This window comes from Nycticebus coucang, chromosome 2 (genome assembly GCF_027406575.1).
Source record: "Nycticebus coucang isolate mNycCou1 chromosome 2, mNycCou1.pri, whole genome shotgun sequence".
Lineage (NCBI taxonomy): Eukaryota > Metazoa > Chordata > Mammalia > Primates > Lorisidae > Nycticebus > Nycticebus coucang.
Genome location: NC_069781.1, coordinates 149,668,171 through 149,680,613, shown reverse-complemented (window position 1 = coordinate 149,680,613; position 12,443 = coordinate 149,668,171).

The window sequence follows — 12,443 nt, the reverse complement described above, 5'->3', positions numbered from 1 at the left end:
GTTCGTTATAAATTATTCAGTCTACAGTATTCTGTTATAGCAGCAGAAATGAACTAAGATAACTTTCCAGCCTACAAATACCCCAGAGAGCTTCTAATGCAGCTTAGCACAAGAGCCCAGAATGAGCTTCTCTTACCCAATCTTTCAAGTGCTACCACTGTAGCTCAAGTGAGCTACAGCTCTGCAAGGCCAGGAGGAAAAACACAGGCAATACATAGACAGCACCTGCTACACTCTAGGCCCTCTTCTGAGCACCATACATATATTATCTCTTTTAACCCTCAATATAACCTTATCACTTGGGTACTGTTATTATCCCTATTTTACAGATGATGAAACTGAGGCAGGAGAAATTAGGCAAGTTGCCTTTTCACACAGCTGGAAAGTGGTAGGGAATACATTGTACAAGACTTTTCACTTTCCCAAATTCTTCTCTCAGGCACTTCACCAACCTGGCTCCAGATTTTCAAGGCAGCCCACTGAAGGAGAGGTGGGCAGTGCTCAAATGATAGGACCCAGAAATTTTTGTCGAGATCCATCCCACGAAGATTCTTGACCAATAGATGTGCTATACACATGCACAGCCAAGTGTCTGCAAGGCTAGCCGAGAGCTGCTGGTGAAGGCTGAGACATGAATGGGGATGCCAAGGCTTAAAAAATAATAATAAAAGTGAAAGATAGACCTCGAAATTCCCTCAGTATAGGGAATTTTGGCTCAGTTAGAATGAAAAGAACCTCACTGAGCATCTCAGGCATTCAGCTGCAAAATCAGAAAGTCTATGTGTAAAAAGTAAGTACCACACTCTAGAGTAAGGGCCATGTCCTAACACTAAGGATGAAACCTAAATAGAACTCACAAAAAATAAAATTCAGCCTAACAGAATCAAGACACTCTAGTAATGTAGCTGCCTGCCAGAACCAGACTCAACATCATCTAAAACCAGAATATTTGGAATACAACAAAAATCGCTACACATGCAAAAAAGGAAAAAGTGACCCAAAACCAAGAAAAGGGCAGATAACAATGAATGGTTCAGAAGCTGGAATTAACATCTACAGACTTAAAACAGCTACTATAAATATGTTAAAGAATTTAAAGGAAAACCTGATGTATTTGAGGACTTTCAAATACAATTACAGAAGAACCAAATAGACATTCTAGAACTAAGAAGTCTAATATCAGAAATGAAATATTGTCTACGGCCATTCCACCCTGAACATGCCCGATCTCGTCTGATCTCAGAAGCTAAGCAGGGTCAGGCCTGGTTAGTACTTGGATGGGAGAGATGAAATTTTTATGGCCTTAGAATCAGATTGGATATTGTTTAAAAAGCCAATAAGCCTAAAGATAGAAAGTACCCATCTGAAGGACAGAGAGAAAAGAAAAAATACATAAAAGATTAACAGAGACTCACCAGCTGTGGAACATTAAGTAGATTAGACTACTGAAATGGTTAGACAGATAGTATTGGAATCCCATAGGGATAAAAGAGAGAAAATAGGGAAGAAAAAATATTTGAAGGAATATTTCCCAGTTTCATGAAAAGCACCAGCTGAGAGATTCAAGAAGCTCAGAAGACTGCAAGAGTAAATGCGATAAATATAAAGAAAATTACCCCTCAGTATTTTCTAGTTAAAATGTTTTCAAAAAATAAAAGAAAATAATAAACCTCCAACTCTGGGATTAGAGTATGAGATACCACTCTTGGCACAAAGATAGATTAAAAAGGTGTCAGAGAACAGATACCAATACACACAAAGAATAATATGATTGATGGGCAATTTCATCAAAAATGGAGATGGCCGAAGAATGATATCTTTAAGGTGCTTAAAAAAAAAAAACATATAAATACATAATCATATAGCCAGAAAAAATATTGTTTAAAACTAAGGGTGACATAAAGACACTTTCATATAAACAAACCTGAGAGAATTATTGTCAGCAGTCTTGCACCACAATGAAAAAAAAAAACAAAGAAAAAAACATGCTTTTAAAAGTTCTTAAGACTGAGGGGTAATTAAGTCAGATAAAAATTTGGATCTTGAGGAAAAATGAAGAGCACTAGAAATAGTAAATGTGTATATATTTATAAATGATTACCACTTCTCTCCAGTTTTTTAAAAGACGACTATTACTTAAAGCAAAAACAACAGCACCGTTTTGTGGAATTATAACATATATAAAAATATTACATATGAAAACATAAAGAAATGGAAGAGAGGGCAGCACCTGTGGCTCAAAGGAGTAGGGCACCGGCCCCATATGCCAGAGGTGGCGGGTTCAAACTCAGCCCTGGCCAAAAACTGCAAATAAAAAAAGAAAGAAAGAAAAGAACATGAGAGAAAAATGGAATTGCAGTGTTATAAGATTCTTAAATTTTAGGTGAAATGGTAGAATATTAATTCTAGGTAGACTATGATGAGAATAGCTAAAAGTATAAAGAGATACAGATAAAAATAGAAGAGAGTAAATAAAATGAAATTAAAAAGTATTTTATATAACTAAAGCAGAAAGACAGAAGGAAGAAAAATGGATGAAATAGAAAAAATATATAAGATTATAGGTTTAAACTGCACACCCCCAATTAGAAGGCAACCATTGTCATTGTGAATCAGACAAGCAAAACCAACTCTGTTCCTACAAAAGAAACACTTTATATATTAAGACATCAATTAAAAGGAAGGAGGGGAAGATATACTATGCAAACAATGACTATAAGAAAGCTGGTGTAGCTATATTATCAGAAAAGCAGACTTTGAGGCAAAGAGTATCTCCAGGTATAAGTAGTTATATTTCATGATCATAAAAGGAAAATTTATCAGAATACACAATAATCATAAATGCCATACACTTAGTAAGTTTCAAAATACATGAAACAAAAACTGACACAACTAAAGGAAAAATTAACAAATCCACAATTATAGTAATTTATGCTACTAATCATCATGGTAGTTTGTAAAAAGCACTAGACAAAAATCAGTAGGTTATTAAAAAATAATATTAACCAAACTTGATTTAATAGCAATTCACTAAAACATTGCACACAACTCCAGAATAAACACCCTTTTCAAGTGCATGTGAAACAGACACCAAAGTAGGCCATGTATCTGGCTAAAAAATAAGTCCGATAAATTTCAAAACAGTAAAACTATATTTAATCTCTGACAACAATGAAGTTAATTTAGAAACCAATAACAATAATATATCTTTTAAAAATTACAAAATATTTGGAGATTAATACAACACATGCCTCAAAAACCCAGAGATCAAAGAAGAAATCACAAAGGTTAGAAAATATTTTAAACCAAACAATAATAAAAACAAAAAAAAATCCAAATTTGGAGAATATAGCTAAAGCAGTCTTTAGAAGGACATTAACAACTTGAAATGATCATATTAGAAAAACCATGAAAAAATTAATATCAATGCTCTAAGCTTCTACCTAAGGAACTAGAAAAGTAAGAGCAAATTAAGTTCAAAGTAAGTAGAAAGTGGAAACTAATGAAAATGAGAACAGAGGTCAGTGAAATAGAAAACAAATATAAAATAAAGAATATTTGAAAAACCAAAAGGTGCTACTTTGATAAGACAAATAATGACATTAATGAATCCTAGCAAAAATAAAATAAAACAGAAAATACCGATATCAGAAATGAAATTGGAACATCACCACAAATCCTATAGACATTAAAAGAATAATAAGAGAACAAACAATGTTGTGCCAATAAATTCAACAAGTTAAATAAAATGAAAAAAACTTTAAAAACAAAACTTATCAAAAAGGACACAAAATGAAATTGAAAATAGTATTTTCCCTATTAAGTAAATTCATTACCAAAATTGTTTCACAAGAAAACTCCAGACCCAAATGATGTCAAAGGTAAATTCTACTTTTTTTTTTATTAAATCATAGCTCTGTACATTGATATATTCATGGGGCATCATTCACTAGCTTCACAGACCGTTTACCAAGTTTCACATATACCCTTGTAAGATGCACCGCTGGTGTAATCCCACCAATCCCCTTCCCTCTACCCACGTCCCCCTCCCTCCCCTCCCTTTCCCCCTTCCCCGTATTCTTAGGTTGTAACTGGGTTATAGCTTTCATGTGAAAACCCTAAATTAGTTTCATAGTAAGGCTGAGTACATTGGGTACTTTTTCTTCCATTCTTGAGACACTTTACTAAGAAGAATATGTTCCAGCTCCATCCATGTAAACATGAAAGAGGTAAAGTCTCCATCTTTCCTTAAGGCTGCATAATATTCCATGGTGTGCATATACCACAATTTATTAATCCATTCGTGGATGATGGGCACTTGGCTTCTTCCATGACTTAGCAATTATGAATTGGGCTGCAATAAACATTCTGGTACAAATATCTTTGTTATAATGTGATCTTTGGTCTTCTGGGTATATGCCAAGTAGAGGGATTACAGGATTGAATGGCAGATCTATTTTTAGATCTCTAAGTGTTTCCATATCTCTTTCCAAAAGGAATGTATTAATTTGCATTCCCACCAGCAGTGCAAAAGTGTTCCCTTTTCTCCACATCCGCGCCAACATCTCTGGTCTTGGGATTTTGTGATATAGGCTAGTCTCACTGGAGTTAGATGGTATCTCAAAGTAGTTTTGATTTGCATTTCTCTGATGATTAAAGATGATGAGCATTTTTTCATATGTCTGAAGGCTGCACGGATGTCTTCTTCAGAGAAGTTTCTCTTCAAATCCGTTGCCCAGCCTGCGATGGGATCCCTTGTTCTATTCTTGCTAATGCGTTTGAGTTCTCTGTGGATTCTGGTTATTAAACCTTTGTCGGAGACATAACCTGCAAATATCTTCTCCCATTCTGAGGGCTGTCTGCTTGCTTTACTTACTATGTTCTTGGCTGTGCAGAAGACTTTTAGTTTGATCAAGTCCCAGTAGTGTATTTTTGAAGCTGCTTCAATTGCCCGGGGGGTCCTCCTCATAAAATACTCGCCCAGACCGATTTCTTCAAGGGTTTTCCCCACACTCTCCTCTAGTATCTTTATAGTTTCATGTCTTAAGTTTAAATCTTTGATCCAGTGAGACTCTATCTTAGTTAATGGTGAAAGGTGTGGGTCCAGTTTCAGTCTTCTTCAGGTTGCCAGCCAGTTCACCCAGCACCATTTGTTAAATAGGGAATCTTTTCCCCACTGAATGTTTTTAATTGGCTTGTGAAAGATTAAATAACAGTAAGTAGTTGAGTTCATCTCTTGGTTCTCTATTCTGTTCCAGACATCTACTTCTCTGTTTTTGTGCCAATACCATGCTGTTTTGATCACTATCGATTTGTAGTATAGTCTGAGGTCTGGTAGCATAATTCCTCCTGCTTTGTTTTTATTTCTAAGTAATGTCTAGGCTATTCAAGGTTTTTTCTGATTCCATATAAAATGAAGTATTGTTTTTTCAAGATCTTTAAAGTATAACAGTGGAGCTTTAATAGGGATTGCATTGAAATTATATATTGCTTTGGGTAGTATAGACATTTTAACTATGTTGATTCTTCCCAGCCATGAGCATGGTATGTTTTTCCATTTGTTAATATTTTCAGCTATTTCTTTTCTTAGAGTTTCATAGTTCTCTTTATAGAGATCTTTCACGTCCTTTGTTAGATAAATTCCCAAATAGTTCATCTTCTTTGGCACTACTGTGAATGGAATAGAGTCCTTAACTGTTTTCTCAACTTCACTATTGTTGGTATATATAAAGGCTACTGATTTACGAATGTTGATTTTGTAACCTGAGACGCTGCTGTATTCCTTGATCACTTCTAAGAGTTTTGTAGTAGAGTCCCTAGTGTTTTCCAGATATACAATCATATCATCCGCGAAGAGTGAAAGTTTGATCTCTTCTGACCCTATATGGATACCCTTGATCGCCTTTTCTTCCCTAATTGCGGTGGCAAAAACTTCCATTACAATGTTAAAAAGCAATGGAGACAATGGGCATCCTTGTCTGGTTCCTGATCTGAGTGGAAATGATTCCAATTTAACGCCATTCAATATGATGTTGGCTGTGGGTTTGCTGTAGATGGTCTCTATCAGTTTAAGAAATGTCCCTTCTATACCGATTTTCTTAAGTGTTCTGATCATGAAGGGATGCTGGATATTATCAAAAGCTTTTTCTGCATCAATTGAGAGAATCATATGGTCTTTGTTTTTTAATTTGTTTATGTGCTGAATTACATTTATAGATTTACGTATATTGAACCAGGCTTGAGATCCTGGGATAAAACCGACTTGGTCATGATGTATAATTTGTTTGATGTGTTGCTGGATTCTGTCTGTTAGGATCTTGTTGAATATTTTTGCATCTATATTCATTAGTGATATTGGTCTATAATTTTATTTTCTTGTTGGGTCTTTTCCTGGTTTGGGGATCGGGTGATGTTTGCTTCATAGAAAGTGTTAGGTAGTCTTCCTTCTTTTTCTACCTTTTGGAACAGGTTGAGTAATATAGGTACTAATTCCTCTTTAAAAGTTTGGTAGAATTCTGACGTGAAACCATCTGGTCCTGGCCTTTTCTTTTTAGGGAGGTTTTGTATGGTTGATGCTATTTCTGAACTTGATATGCGCCTGTTCAACATTTCCACTTGATTCTGGCTAAGTCTTGGAAGGTGACGTGCTTGCAAGTATTGGTCAATTTCCTTCAGATTTTCATATTTCTGAGAATACAGTCTCTTGTAATATTCATTAAGGATTTTTTGGATTTCTGAGGAGTCTGTTGTTATTTTGTCTTTGTTGTTTCTGATTGATGAGATTAGAGATTTCACTCTTTTTTTCCTGATTAGGTTGGCCAAAGGTTTATCAATTTTGACCTTTTTGAAAAACCAGCTTTTTGATTTATTGATCTGTTGTATTATTCTTTTGTTTTCAATTTCATTTAATTCTGCTGTAATTTGGTTATTTCTTTTCTTCTACTGTGTTTGGGGTTGGAATGTTCTTCCTTTTCCAGTTACTTGAGATGTCCCATTAAGTTGTTAATTTCCTGTCTTTCCGTTCTCTTGAGGAAGGATTGCAGTGCTATAAATTTCCCCCCTAGAACTGCCTTTGCGGTGTCCCAGAGGTTCTGATAGTTCGTGTCTTCATTGTTGTTTTGTTCCAAAAAGTTGGGGATATCTTTCTTGATCTCATCTCTGACCCAGTTATCATTCAGCATAAGGTTATTTAACTTCCATGTTTTTGTATGAGTATGCAGATTCCTGTTGTTACTCAGCTCAAGTTTTATTCCATGGTGGTCCGAGAAGAGGCATGAAATAATTTCTATTCCTTTAAATTTACCGAGGTTAGACTCGTGACCTAGGATGTGATCGATTTTGGAGTAAGTTCCATGGGCTGATGAGAAGTATGTGTATTCAGTTTTGTTGGGATGAAATGTTCTGTAGATGTCTGCTAAATCCAAATGTTGGACGGTTAGGTTTAAATCTAAGATTTCTTTGCTCAGCTTCTTGTTAGAGGATCAATCCAACACTGCCAAAGGAGTCTTGAAATCTCCAACTATTATGGAGCTGGAGGAAATCAAGTTGCTCATGTCTGTTAGAGTTTCTCTTATAAATTGAGGTGCATTCTGGTTGGGTGCATAGATATTAATAATTGAGATCTCATCATATTGAGTATTACCCTTAACAAATATGAAGTGACCATTCTTGCCCTTCCTTACTTTTGTTGGTTTAAAGCCTATTGCATCTGCAAATAAAATTGCAACACCTAGGGGGGCGGAGCAAGATGGCAGCCGAGTAACAGCTTCCTTGCATCTGGGCACCGTGAGTCTGGGGAGATAGGGCTCCAGGCATCTCTGGCTGGTGGAATCTGCCTATCATCACCCCTGAGAGGATACAGGGAGTCAGCGAGAGACATCTGGACCGCAAGAGGAGGACTAAAACAGTGGAAAACCGGCAAGTGGTCGCGTGTGTTCAATCCGTCTAAACCCGCCCACAACTTCCACAGGCACGAGAACTTAAAGAGCAAGAGGAAGTGAGAGGAAAATTAGGGCAAGGAAACAGATAAAAGAAATCACTCATGAGGAAGAATCAGCAGAAGACTCCAGGCAACATGAAGAACCAGTCCAGAACAACCCCGTTAAGGGACCATGAGGTAGCTAATGCAGAGGATTCCACCTATAAAGAAATGTTAGGAATAAGAAAAAGGGAATTTAGAATACACATGTTGCAAACAATGAAAGAAATGATGGAAACAATGCAGGAAACTGCTAATAAAGTGGAAAATAACCAAAAGGAAATCCAAAAACAGAATCAAATAAGAGATGAACGATATGAAGAATATAAAAAGGATATAGCAGAGCTGAAGGAACTGAAACAGTCAATTAGGGACCTGAAAGATGCAATGGAAAGTATCAGCAACAGGTTAGACCATGCAGAAGAAAGAATTTCAGAGGTAGAAGACAAAGTTTTTGAGATAACTCAGATAGTAAAAGAGGCAGAAAAGAAGAGAGAGAAAGGAGAACGTTCCCTGTCAGAATTATGGGACTTTATGAAGCGTTCCAACATACGAGTTATAGGAATTCCAGAAGGGGAAGAAGAATGCCCCAGAGGAATGGAAGCCATACTAGAGAATATTATAAAAGAAAATTTCCCAAATATCACCAAAGATTCTGACACACTGCTTTCAGAGGGCTATCGGACCCCAGGTCGCCTCAACTCTAACCGAGCTTCTCCAAGACACATTGTGATGAACCTGTCCAAAGTCAAGACAAAAGAAAACATTCTGCAAGCTGCCAGGAGTAAGCGCCAGTTGACCTACAGGGGCAAATCCATCAGAGTGACCGCAGACTTCTCTAATGAAACTTTCCAAGCAAGAAGACAATGGTCATCTACCTTTAATCTACTTAAACAGAACATTTCCAGCCCAGAATTCCGTACCCTGCTAAGCTAAGCTTCAAAATTGATGGAGAAATCAAATCATTTACGGATATACAAACATTGAGGAAATTTGCCACAACAAGACCAGCTCTACAGGAAATACTTCAACCTGTTCTGCACACTGACCACCAATGGATCAGCACCAAAGTAAGAACTCAGAAATTAAAGGACAGAACCTAATCTCCACACTGATGCAAAAGATAAAACTAAGCAATGGACTCTCACAAAATAAGATGAATAGAATACTACCACACTTATCAATTATCTCAATAAATGTTAATGGCTTGAATTCCCCACTGAAGAGACATAGATTGGTTGACTGGATTAAAAAACACAAGCCATCCATTTGCTGTCTCCAAGAAACACACCTGGCTTCAAAAGACAAATTAAAGCTCCGAGTCAAGGGTTCGAAGACAATTTTTCAGGCAAATGGAATTCAGAAGAAAAGAAGAGTTGCAATCTTATTTTCAGATACATGTGGATTTAAAGCAACTAAAGTCAAAAAAGACAAAGATGGTCACTTTATATTGGTCAAGGGAAAAATACAACAAGAAGACATTTCAATTCTAAATATTTATGCACCCAATTTAAATGCTCCCAGATTCTTGAAAAGACCTTACTCAGTCTGAGCAATATGATATCTGATAATACCATAATAACAGGGGACCTTAACACTTCTCTTACAGAGCTGGACAGATCCTCTAAACAGAAATTAAACAAGGATATAAGAGATTTAAATGAGACCCTAGAACAACTGTGCTTGATAGACGCATATAGAACACTCCATCCCAAAGATAAAGAGTATACATTCTTCTCATCACCCCATGGAAGATTCTCCAAAATTGATCATATCCTGGGACACAAAACAATTATCAACAGAATCAAAAGAATTGAAATTTTACCTTGTATCTTCTCAGACCATAAGGCAGTAAAGGTGGAACTCAACTCTAACAAAAATGCTCGACCCCACCCAAAGGCATGGAAACTAAACAATCTTCTGTTGAATAACAGATGGGTGCAGGAAGAAATAAAACAGGAAATCATTAACTTCCTTGAGCATAACAACAATGAAGACACAAGCTACCAAAACCTGTGGGATACTGCAAAAGCAGCTTTGAGAGGAAAATTCATTGCTTTAGATGCCTACATTCAAAAAACAGAGAGAGAGCACATCAACAATCTCACAAGAGATCTTATGGAATTGGAAAAAGAAGAACAATCTAAGCCTAAACTCAGTAGAAGAAAAGAAATATCCAAAATCAAATCAGAGATCAATGAAATTGAAAACAAAAGAATCATTCAGAAAATTAATGAAACAAGGAGTTGGTTTTTTGAAAAAATAAATAAAATAGATAAACCATTGGCCAGACTAACGAGGAATAGAAAAGTAAAATCTCTGGTAACCTCAATCAGAAATGATAAAGGGGAAATAACAACTGATCCCATAGAGATACAAGAGATCATCTCTGAATACTACAAGAAACTCTATGCCCAGAAATTTGACAATGTGAAGAAAATGGATCAATATTTGGAATCGCACCCTCTCCCTAGACTCAGCCAGGAAGAAATAGCGCTCCTGAACAGACCAATTTCAAGCACTGAGATCAAAGAAACAATAAAAAATCTTCCAACCAAAAAATGCCCTGGTCCAGATGGCTTCACTCCAGAATTCTATCAAACCTTCAAGGAAGAACTTATTCCTGTACTGCAGAAATTATTCCAAAAAATTGAGGAAGAAGGAATCTTCCCCAACACATTCTATGAAGCAAACATCACCCTGATACCAAAACCAGGAAAAGACCCAAACAAAAAGGAGAATTTCAGACCAATCTCACTCATGAATATAGACGCAAAAATTCTCAACAAAATCCTAGCCAATAGATTACAGCTTATCATCAAAAAAGTCATTCATCATGATCAAGTAGGCTTCATCCCAGGGATGCAAGGCTGGTTTAACATACGCAAGTCCATAAACGTTATCCACCATATTAACAGAGGCAAAAATAAAGATTACATGATCCTCTCAATAGATGCAGAAAAAGAATTTGATAAAATCCAGCATCCTTTTCTAATTAGAACACCGAAGAGTATAGGCATAGGTAGCACATTTCTAAAACTGATTGAAGCTATCTATGACAAACCCACAGCTAATATTTAACTGAATGGAATAGAACTGAAAGCTTTTCTTCTTAGAACTGGAACCAGACAAGGTTGTCCTCTGTCACCTTTACTATTCAACATAGTGCTGGAAGTTCTAGCCAATACAATTAGGCAAGACAAGGAAATAAAGGGAATCCAAATGGGAGCAGAGGAGGTCAAACTCTCCCTCCTTGCTGACGACATGATCTTATACTTAGAGAACCCCAAAGACTCAACCCACAAGACTCCTAGAAGTCATCAAAAACTACAGTAATATTTCAGGATATAAAATCAATGTCCACAAGTCAGTAGCCTTTGTGTACACCAATAACAGTCAAGATGAGAAGCTAATTAAGAACACAACTCCCTTCACCATAGTTTCAAAGAAAATGAAATACCTAGGAATATACCTAACAAAGGAGGTGAAGGACCTCTATAAAGAAAACTATGAAATCCTCAGAAAGGAAATAGCAGAGGATATTAACAAATGGAAGAACATACCATGCTCATGGATGGGAAGAATCAACATTGTTAAAATGTCTATACTTCCCAAAGCAATCTACCTATTCAATGCCATTCCTATCAAAATACCAACATCGTACTTTCAAGATTTGGAAAAAATGATTCTGCGTTTTGTATGGAACCGGAAAAAACCCCGTATAGCTAAGGCAGTTCTCTGTAACAAAAATAAAGCTGGGGGCATCAGCATACCAGATTTTAGTCTGTACTACAAAGCCATAGTGCTCAAGACAGTATGGTACTGGCACAAAAACAGAGACATAGACACTTGGAATCGAATTGAAAACCAAGAAATGAAACTAACATCTTACAACCACCTAATCTTTGATAAACCAAACAAGAACATACCTTGGGGGAAAGAATCCCTATTCAATAAATGGTGTTGGGAGAACTGGATGCCTACATGTTTAAGACTGAAACTGGACCCACACCTCTCCCCACTCACAAAAATTGATTCAAGATGGATAAAGGACTTAAATTTAAGGCATGAAACAATAAAAATCCTCAAAGAAAGCATAGGAAAAACACTGGAAGATATTGGCCTGGGGAAAGACTTCATGAAGAAGAGTGCCATGGCAATTGCAACAACAACAAAAATAAACAAATGGGACTTCATTAAACTGAAAAGCTTCTGTACAGCTAAGGAGACAATAACCAAAGCAAAGAGACAACCTACACAATGGGAAAGGATATTTGAATATTTTCAATCAGACCAAAGCTTGATAACTAGGATCTATAGAGAACTCAAATTAATCCACATGAAAAAAGCCAACAATCCCATATATCAATGGGCAAGAGACATGAATAGGACTTTCTGTAAAGACGATAGACGAATGGCTAACAAACAAATGAAAAAATGTTCATCATCTCTATATATTAGAGAA